This window comes from Typha angustifolia, chromosome 15 (genome assembly GCF_048772165.1).
Source record: "Typha angustifolia cultivar Huaian chromosome 15, ASM4877216v1, whole genome shotgun sequence".
Taxonomy (NCBI): domain Eukaryota; kingdom Viridiplantae; phylum Streptophyta; class Magnoliopsida; order Poales; family Typhaceae; genus Typha; species Typha angustifolia.
In genome coordinates, this window is record NC_133253.1 from 12,618,534 (window position 1) to 12,627,552 (window position 9,019).

Genomic DNA, 9,019 nt, shown 5'->3' on the forward strand with positions numbered 1-9,019 from the left:
GATGGTGGAATAATGGTGAGCAGTGGTGGAAGAAAATTATCAAGCTCAAACTTGACGTGCTGCATGGTCTACCATAGCGTGTCTTCCATAGTCCCTCCAGCCCCTGGTGATTGTGGATGGTGCCTAAGGCCCCACTGTAGTAGAATCGCGATGGTGAAAACCTCGAGGAGCTCGCCCCAACAATAGGATAGGTCACAGCTACCCGGTAGTCGTTGACAACTGAGTTGGCCACCATTCGCTGGCATTCAGGCAGAAAAAGCAAACCATGGTTGTTGATGGTCGTGGAAGTGCCGAACTTGAGGCCACTAGGGTTTGTTGTAGCATCGAAGGTCGTCGACGATGGCCTTTAACTGATGCTAGTGCGAATGGTGACCATGGCTTGGTGGCGTTGGTGGCTTACTTAGGGTAGAGGCTCATAAAATGACTTCAATAAAGAAATAGGGTTTTTTAGACATTATTTTCCATCGCAGCTAGGGAAGATGACATCGGGACAATTGCTAGGGCATGCTCCGACATTGCTACAGTGATGGATTATATCTGTAGAGGTGATAGGGACTCCACAATGGCCGGAGGAGATGTCATGGTTACTGTTTGGTAGTCCTCTCTACCTCCCACATGGTTTGGCATTAGGGTCATAAGAGCAGCGACGGTGCTTAGTGGTGCAAGGTTAGTAAAGCCTTAGTCAAGATTTGTTGCAACTTTTTCAAGCCGTTCATTGTTCTCCATGGTAGATTTTGTAGCTTCCCTCATTGGATCCTCCAAAGCCTCCATAGATCTAAGTAGTACCCTCGCCGACAAGGTTAGTTCATTAATGATGGTGGCCAGTAGTGATGGTGGCACAGAGGAAGCTTCCATGCAGATGAAGATGAGTTTTGGTTCTCTATGGCAACGATCTCTTTTGGATTTGCTTTAGATCGTGTGTTCACCATTGACCGAGAAATAGGCTTTGATACACACTAAGATTTAGATTGATCCATTCATAGGAAATATCTAAGATTTTTACTAGAGGTAGTATCATGAATCTCTAATCTAATGGCTTTGCAATGAATTGATTATGAGATCAGAGTAAAAAGTGATGAAAGAAATATAGGGAAGGTCGAAACTAGATGGAAACGGGAAAACTAGTGTTGTAGCAACCAATAGGGGGTAGACGATCATGAGATGTATAAAAGGATGGTCGAGGAGGTAGATCATGGCTTAGGTTTGAGGGCAAAATTTGGATTACTATTCTTAATCTACTCCTAGAAAAATAAATGACTATGATTAAACAATTAAATAAAAGATAAGAAAGAGGCTAAAGTAATATTCATTTTGTGATGATAAAACATAATAACCATTCCTATTTATAATAGTAGTCCTAGTAAGTTGAATCCAACTCACCCTACTAGGCTTATAGATATAAATTATCTGCATTAATTCAAATTTAAAAGTAATAATTAAACACTTTCAACTTAACTCGACTCAATTCAACTCAACCTAATTAATTTGATCGTCATGGTCGAATCATATCATCTACTCTCAAATTGTCGATGTGGGCAGCCTTTGACCGCCATTATTGCTTCCACCACTATGCCATCTCCTTTTTCTCTTCTCTTTTTCTTCTCTCTAGGGCTTGGGTTTACCAAAACTAAGCCGCCGGCAAGAGTTTAGCAATTACTGTGGAGCCCCTACCCTTCTCATTCCTCTTCTCTTCTTTCCCTTCTTCCTGAGTTCTTGCATAAACATAATCCTTTCCCAAACTCTATATGGGGTGAGAAAGGTGGCACATCTTTAGGCTTTTCCTTCCCGGCTAAAATTAAAGTGTTTATCTCATGAAGCTCGCTCAGCTGCATATTAGTTCTATTAAAGTGGGCTTTTGGATTTCCCCTCTTCTACAATTGCACTTTTTCTTATCAGCTGTAGGATTTTGTCCTAGCTAGATTTTGCCCACTGATAAGAAAATTCTCTTCCCAGCCTTAGTTGAGACGATTCACTAGTTAATCTAGTGCGCAATGACTGCACTTTCCATAATCTCAAGGAGTTCCCCGCTAGGTTTGGAATCGAAGTTCACTTACGACTATTTCAAAGTTCTGTATACCGGGTCCTCCAAACCTCATCATCCCAATATTTTTGGTCAGCATCCCTACCCAAGTGGATCAAAGTAAACACTGACAAGTGCAGGTGCTGGGTTTGTAGCCTAGTGGCCTAATAAAACCCAAGTGTAAGGAATTTGTCCAACCTTGAAGCTTATGCTTATGTACAACCTTGAAGCTTAAGCATGGGCGATTAGGGAAGCTTGATGGCATTTTTTCTTTTACAATCTTTCTCTAAATGTAAATTTCTCATGTTTCTGTGCAGCGTTAACAAACAAGAAACTTTCTCACGTTTGGTATTTGACAGCTGACTTAAGTAGCGTGCTATATAATCGCTCCTAATTATTCTATTTCTTTTCTTTAAATTAAAAATATAAACATGTTGTACTCCCAAAAAAATTTAAGAATAAAATATTTGGAGCACTCTCGACCCTTTCTCCAACTCGACCTCATTTGAAATTCTTACAAATACATATTTTTCATTTTATTTTTTTTGAATGAATTCCACTATATTCCATAATATGATTTGAGGTAATTATGTACTGTTTTAGTAATTATGACAAAGATGTCAATCTACAATATTCTCTTGAATACTTCGTTCGCCGATCCACAACTCAATCGAAAATAAATACAATATGCTCTCTTGCTTTACCAGAATTTCCCAATTTTTGACAACACTAAGCCTTCCAAATCTTATGCCAAATGTATTTTAAAAATTTAAATACGATACTGTATTAGATAACGCGACTAAAACATCAATTCCAACGCACATCTAATCTTATATTTAAATTTTAAAATAAGTTTAAAGTGAAAAATTAACAAGAACAGACTTAAAATAGTAAAAGAAACTCAGATTTGCCTATGTACCATTTCTTTCCTAGGTAACTGTTCTTTATATAGTCCTTTATCGCGATATTAGTTTCCGGTTTACTTTATCTTGGGCAGCAACTTCACAGAAACAGCAAACCGACATATGTGTTACTATAAATTGTACCAAAACACGAAATAACGGAGTATTTAGCACGAGCCCACTTTTCCAAATTTTACTGAAAATTCGTAAACCCAAAAGTAAAAGGAATGTCATTAATTCATTCGGCAATCATATATTAGAAAGTAAAATCATTTAGGTTAAAAATAAATAAGGTATTAAATGAGAACTCAGATATTGCTTACAACTGGTACATAAATGTAGTTCCCCAACGTCCAAATACTACAAAGAGTACCAGCACTGGATAGCGAGGGGAACCACCGTCCGCTTTTTCTTGCTTCACTTATCAAGGGCTCAAAACGTAACGAGTTTTGAAGAGCCAAATCAAAATAATGAAGCATTACAACTAATAGTCAATAAACAACAAATGTTATAAATCATTTGGTATAATGCCATCAACAAATAAAGAAAAGAATTTACCCAAGTGAATTGAGATAAGTGATACAAGAAACAAACAACTCAGTCCCTTAGATGTTCTTTGATTATGCGATCATGTCCGCAGTAATCATTACAGGTCTGTAGGATCATCATCGTTGTCCATGAAACATTGAGACCAACTAACTACAAAACTATTGTAATCGACCTCCCTTTCCTCTGCAGATATGCATGCCTATGAGGACAATCTCACAACAGCGAGTATAAGAGAGAATAACGATCGACTAAAACTAATCTTAGTATAGCTTCAAGGGAACGAGTCGATCGGGCAAGAGATAAGCCTGTCGACCAGATTAAGAAGCATATTCAGAGATTAGTGAAAAGAAAACAGAAAAAAGTGGAAAAAGAATTAAACTACCTCCGTTACTAGGATGGAGCGGTGTGAGGGAGGGGCGGGGTGAGGAAGGCTGAGTCGCCCATCAAGGGGGATAGGACTTATATAGGCGGGAGACTGATAGTTAGTGACGGCTCAGATTCGAGAGCGTGCCATTCAACGGTTGAGATTATGACATTGCACTTGGAAACCCTAATTTCTTGTTGGGTATCGAGAACTGGGCATAAATGGACTGAGAATAGGGCTGAGTAGGTCGGGCTTTGCCGTATAGTACGTGCATTGTGTATAAAACTATAAATTGCTGATTTGTGTAAATATCAAAGAACACTCCGACCTTTACAAATATTCTTTAAATAAAAATTAACTTATTAACCCTTAATTTTTTTTCTATCTCCAAGTAACAATAATCATAAAACAAAGCGTTAATTATATTTTGACCTATCAACTATCATTTTGTATAATTTTCACCCTCCCCAAAAAAAATTGTGGACACGTATATTTCTTGAATTATCTAATTTTATCACTAAGCCTCTATTTCTGCACCTGTTTGACAAACTGAATGTATTCCTTTTTAAAGATTAAATATAGATAATAAAAAATTAAAATATAATGTACCCATCTTTCAAAAATTAATGCACTGCCAATTAACAAAATAGATTACAAAAATTTGCATCCATTTTCTTAACAACAAAAAAATTAAAGAATAATACAATATCATATCTCAAATTAATATATCTATATCTATTTAACAAAATGAATACACTCATCTTCTAGAAATTTGTATTAATTTCTATAAGAAAATACTAAAATCATCACTGAGTATGTTACAACATCACTGACATAAAATAATAAACTATAACAACACAACAACATAATCTAACTGTAATAATAATAAATCATCGCTCAGTATGTTACACCATAAATACATATATGACTTAATTGAACTTGCCTTAGAAGTTTATATGACTTAATTAAACTTGCATTTGTGACTTACATGGTTTAACTAAACTTGCATTAAAGATAAACATGGCTTAGCTAAATCAACATTTTGTATCCTTCTTGGAATATTTCATTATTATGCCATAGGTTGAGTTCTAATCTTGATACGATTCGGACTTCACCGACATCGTCTCAAGCTTGGATTTACCTTAGGAGAGATTTATTTTCATGTTTTAGTAATTATTTTTCATTAAAATAGGTTTTCTGTAAGTCGCGTTCGAACGCGGTCGGGCGAGTTCGAATGCGATCGGGGAAAATTGAGTTTTAGGATAAGATTGTGTTTTAGGATAAGATTGAGTTGTTGGTTAGCCTATAAAAGTATGTGTAGGGCAACCAAAATTAGGATTGAATATTGAGAATTGAGTTTGCCTTGCCTCCTTCATCTTCTTCGCTCTCGTTCCCTCAATCTCCCCGGCAACGCCGCTTCTAATCTCCCTCGACAGGCCAATCACCCTAGTCCCTTAGGAGTGGCCCTCTTCTCCCCCTTCTTCCAATTTATCCATCGCTATCCCAACCTTTCCATCATCCATAACCCTTCCACCATCACTTTTACACCGGTGCCACCCCATCAACACCGGCCCTCCACAATCCACCATTACCTAGGATTTCGTGCCTTCATCCACGGAATCCAAAAACAGAGTATCCTGACGTTCGTCCACTAAACGAACGATATCTCGAGATCCCCAACTCCGATTCGCCTCAAACTAGATCCGTTGGAAAGCTCTTTTCCGGGCCTACAACATATCAAAATTTCACAGCGATCCAACGGCGGGATATTTAGGGATCTTATCTCAAAGTTCCGTGCAAGATCGTAACAATCTGGTATCAGAGCCATAGCACCAAAAGAGGGTTCGTATCAATCTGGTATCAGAGCCTATAGCCGAGGAAGGATCGTAACAAGCTGGTATCAGAGCCACCGTTCCTCGGACAAGCGCTTCCAATGACGATCACTCGATCTAATAGGAATACGGAAGAACCTAGCGTTCTATCCATGTTGGGGTCTATTTCCAAACAGATTGCCATCAACAAGCAAATAATGATGGAGATGATGCAGGAAATACGGGCATGGACGAAACCTTTTTCAACAAGCAAGGCAATCACAAGACAGCATTGGGAACCCTCCACAACATACCCAACATCCTCCACGGCCTCCCCGTTCATCACAAAAATAGGGGAGAGTTCGGCTATCCGGCAAGATCGAGATTCTACACCTCGACCCATGGTCAGCCGCAACGAACTGCCACCGGCTACAATGAGATCCTCAACCATTGTAGCAGCCCTCGGAACCTCCACATCTTCCCATGCACCGGAGACCTCGTCGACAAACCGCGAAGTGCTGGCTACCCCACACCTGGTCGCTGGATATCCCTCATCAGGAATCCTCATCAGTGGTGAAGGAGATGATCCGAAATCGCGAATTTCGACACTTGGGCCGCCTTTCACTAGCTCCCTTTGCAACCATAGTGAGTCGGCAACTAAGAAGAAATCGCATATGGCCTCCAGCGATCTTCTACCATTCTCCTCGGTCAATCGACAGTCGACCACGACAGCTTCATCACCAGCGATGACGTTGCAGCTCCCTGCCAAGCTACCACTCAAAGGAGAAGGCCACGATCTTCCACCCATGGCAGCTGAAAGTGCAGATGTGGCTGGACATCGAGGAGAAGAAGTTGAGGAGCAACATCACGCGGAGGACACGATGGCCAAAATCTCCCTCGACGCCTATTCGGGGACAGCCGCGCCAAAGACCTTGCGGGTGAACGGTGTAATCAAGAAAACCACAGTGAGAATCTTGATTGACACCGGGTCCACCCACAACTTCATTGACATGAGGCTCCTTAGGAAGATTGGGCTCGAGTCGGAACCCACGGAAGGGTTCGATGTGACGATTGGAGATGGCACCACCTTGCGAGCAGATTCTATTTGTGGAGGTGCAGAATTGAAGGTGCAAGACCAAACTTTCACATTGGATCTTTATCCATTGGCCTTGCAAGGTGCCGATATTGTTTTAGGGACCCAATGGCTTCGGAGCTTGGGGCCCGTGACCTTTGATTTTACAAGCCTCACATTGACTTTTTGGAGAGATGATCAGAGAGTGTTGTTGGATGGAAGTAAACCGCTGCTTGAACTTCCAAAAGAAAGGGGGCTCGCTTCTTTCTCGGCACCCACTTTTCCTTTCTTTTCAGATCTACGGAGAGCCAGTGCAGAGGATAGTGATCTGGTCCGACTCATGGAGGAGTTGAGAGAGAACCCCTCAAGCAACCCCGAGCACGAGGAGCGCAATGGGTTAGTACTAGAGCACGGGCGAATCAAGGTACCCCGAAACAAAGAGCTACGGAGGCTATTGATGGCACACTTCCATGATACTCCTATAGCAGGTCATGAAGGGGTATTACGTACTTACAAGCGGCTGGCCCAAAACTGTACTTGGACTGGGATGAAGACGGACGTGAAGAAGTATGTGCGTGAATGTCAAATCTGCCAACGAGTCAAATCGGAGGCACTCAAGCCTAGCGGGCTACTGCAACCACTACCGATACCAGAGCGTATTTGGGAGGATATCTCCATGGACTTCATCGAGGGGCTGCCGGAAGTTCGAGGACAATCGGTGGTGTTTGTTGTGGTGGATAGACTGAGCAAGTATGCACATTTCATAACATTGTCTCACCCGTTTTCAGCAAAAAGGGTTGCTGAAATTTTTGTTCGGGAAGTGGCACGCTTGCATGGGATGCCTAGGACGATCGTGTCAGACCGGGATCGCATCTTCATAAGTGAGTTTTGGTCCGAGTTCTTCAGATTGCAAGGGACTCAAATCAATCTTAGTTCAGCTTATCACCCCGAGACGGATGGCCAAACCGAGGTGGTGAATCGTGGACTAGAGCAATACTTGCGATGCTTTGTGGCGGATCGACCAAAGGATTGGGTCAAATTTCTTCCTTGGGCTGAGTGGTCATACAATACCGCTCATCACTCAAGCATTGGCATGACCCCATTTGAGGCGGTTTATGGGCGCACTCCCCTTGTCTTGCGTGCCTACGATAGACTCGCAGCGACGGATAGGACTGAGCTTGACTTGGAGCTTGCTGATCGAGATGAAACATTGAGACGGCTCAAGACTCACCTAGCCACAGCACAAAACCGCATGAAGCAAACGCATGACAAAGGCAGACGTGAGCGAGAATTTGAGGTGGATCAATTGGTGTTCGTTCGAGCTCAACCGTATCGACAATCCACATTGAGGCCAATTTTGAACCAAAAGTTGGGATACAAGTACTATGGTCCGTACCGAGTGCTACAACGAATCGGTCCAGTAGCTTACCGATTGGACCTACCTGAAGGAACCAGGATACATCCCGTCTTCCATGTCTCGGCATTGAAGGCCCAGATCGGGCCTAACCATGTAGTGGGTTCGACCTTACCCGAACCAATGGAGGAAGATGGCTCCACTGAGCCGGTTCGAGTCCTAAGTCGTAGGAGAAGACGCCAAGGATCCAGATTAGAGACTGAAGTGCTGATTGAGTGGTTGGGCAAACCTACTGACGAGTCTACATGGGAGCTAGAGGCAGACATCATGGATCGCTTCCCAAATTTCAAACCTTGAGGACAAGGTTGCGGAAGCGTGGTGGATTGATACGATTCGGACTTCACCGACATCGTCTCAAGCTTGGATTTACCTTAGGAGAGATTTATTTTCATGTTTTAGTAATTATTTTTCATTAAAATAGGTTTTCTGTAAGTCGCGTTCGAACGCGGTCGGGCGAGTTCGAATGCGATCGGGGAAAATTGAGTTTTAGGATAAGATTGAGTTTTAGGATAAGATTGAGTTTTAGGATAAGATTGAGTTTTAGGATAAGATTGTGTTTTAGGATAAGATTGAGTTGTTGGTTAGCCTATAAAAGTATGTGTAGGGCAACCAAAATTAGGATTGAATATTGAGAATTGAGTTTGCCTTGCCTCCTTCATCTTCTTCGCTCTCGTTCCCTCAATCTCCCCGGCAACGCCGCTTCTAATCTCCCTCGACAGGCCAATCACCCTAGTCCCTTAGGAGTGGCCCTCTTCTCCCCCTTCTTCCAATTTATCCATCGCTATCCCAACCTTTCCATCATCCATAACCCTTCCACCATCACTTTTACACCGGTGCCACCCCATCAACACCGGCCCTCCACAATCCACCATTACCTAGGATTTCGT

General features: G+C 42.0%; 1 long non-coding RNA gene and 2 other non-coding genes across 3 annotated transcripts; all 3 read right to left on the reverse strand.

The window, feature by feature from the left end:
* Positions 1-3,256: 3,256 nt before the first annotated feature.
* On the reverse strand, positions 3,257-3,402 carry LOC140779997 (small nucleolar RNA snoR136). Its single transcript, XR_012107442.1, has one exon. It is a non-coding gene; the product is annotated as a small nucleolar RNA snoR136 (small nucleolar RNA).
* An 8-nt stretch (positions 3,403-3,410) lies between these two features.
* Positions 3,411-3,928, reverse strand: LOC140778662 (uncharacterized). Its single transcript, XR_012107221.1, has 2 exons — positions 3,854-3,928; positions 3,411-3,776 (listed from the first exon to the last, which is right to left on the reverse strand). It is a non-coding gene; the product is annotated as an uncharacterized lncRNA (long non-coding RNA).
* On the reverse strand, positions 3,514-3,598 carry LOC140779984 (small nucleolar RNA SNORD25). Its single transcript, XR_012107429.1, has one exon. It is a non-coding gene; the product is annotated as a small nucleolar RNA SNORD25 (small nucleolar RNA).
* Positions 3,929-9,019: the final 5,091 nt, after the last annotated feature.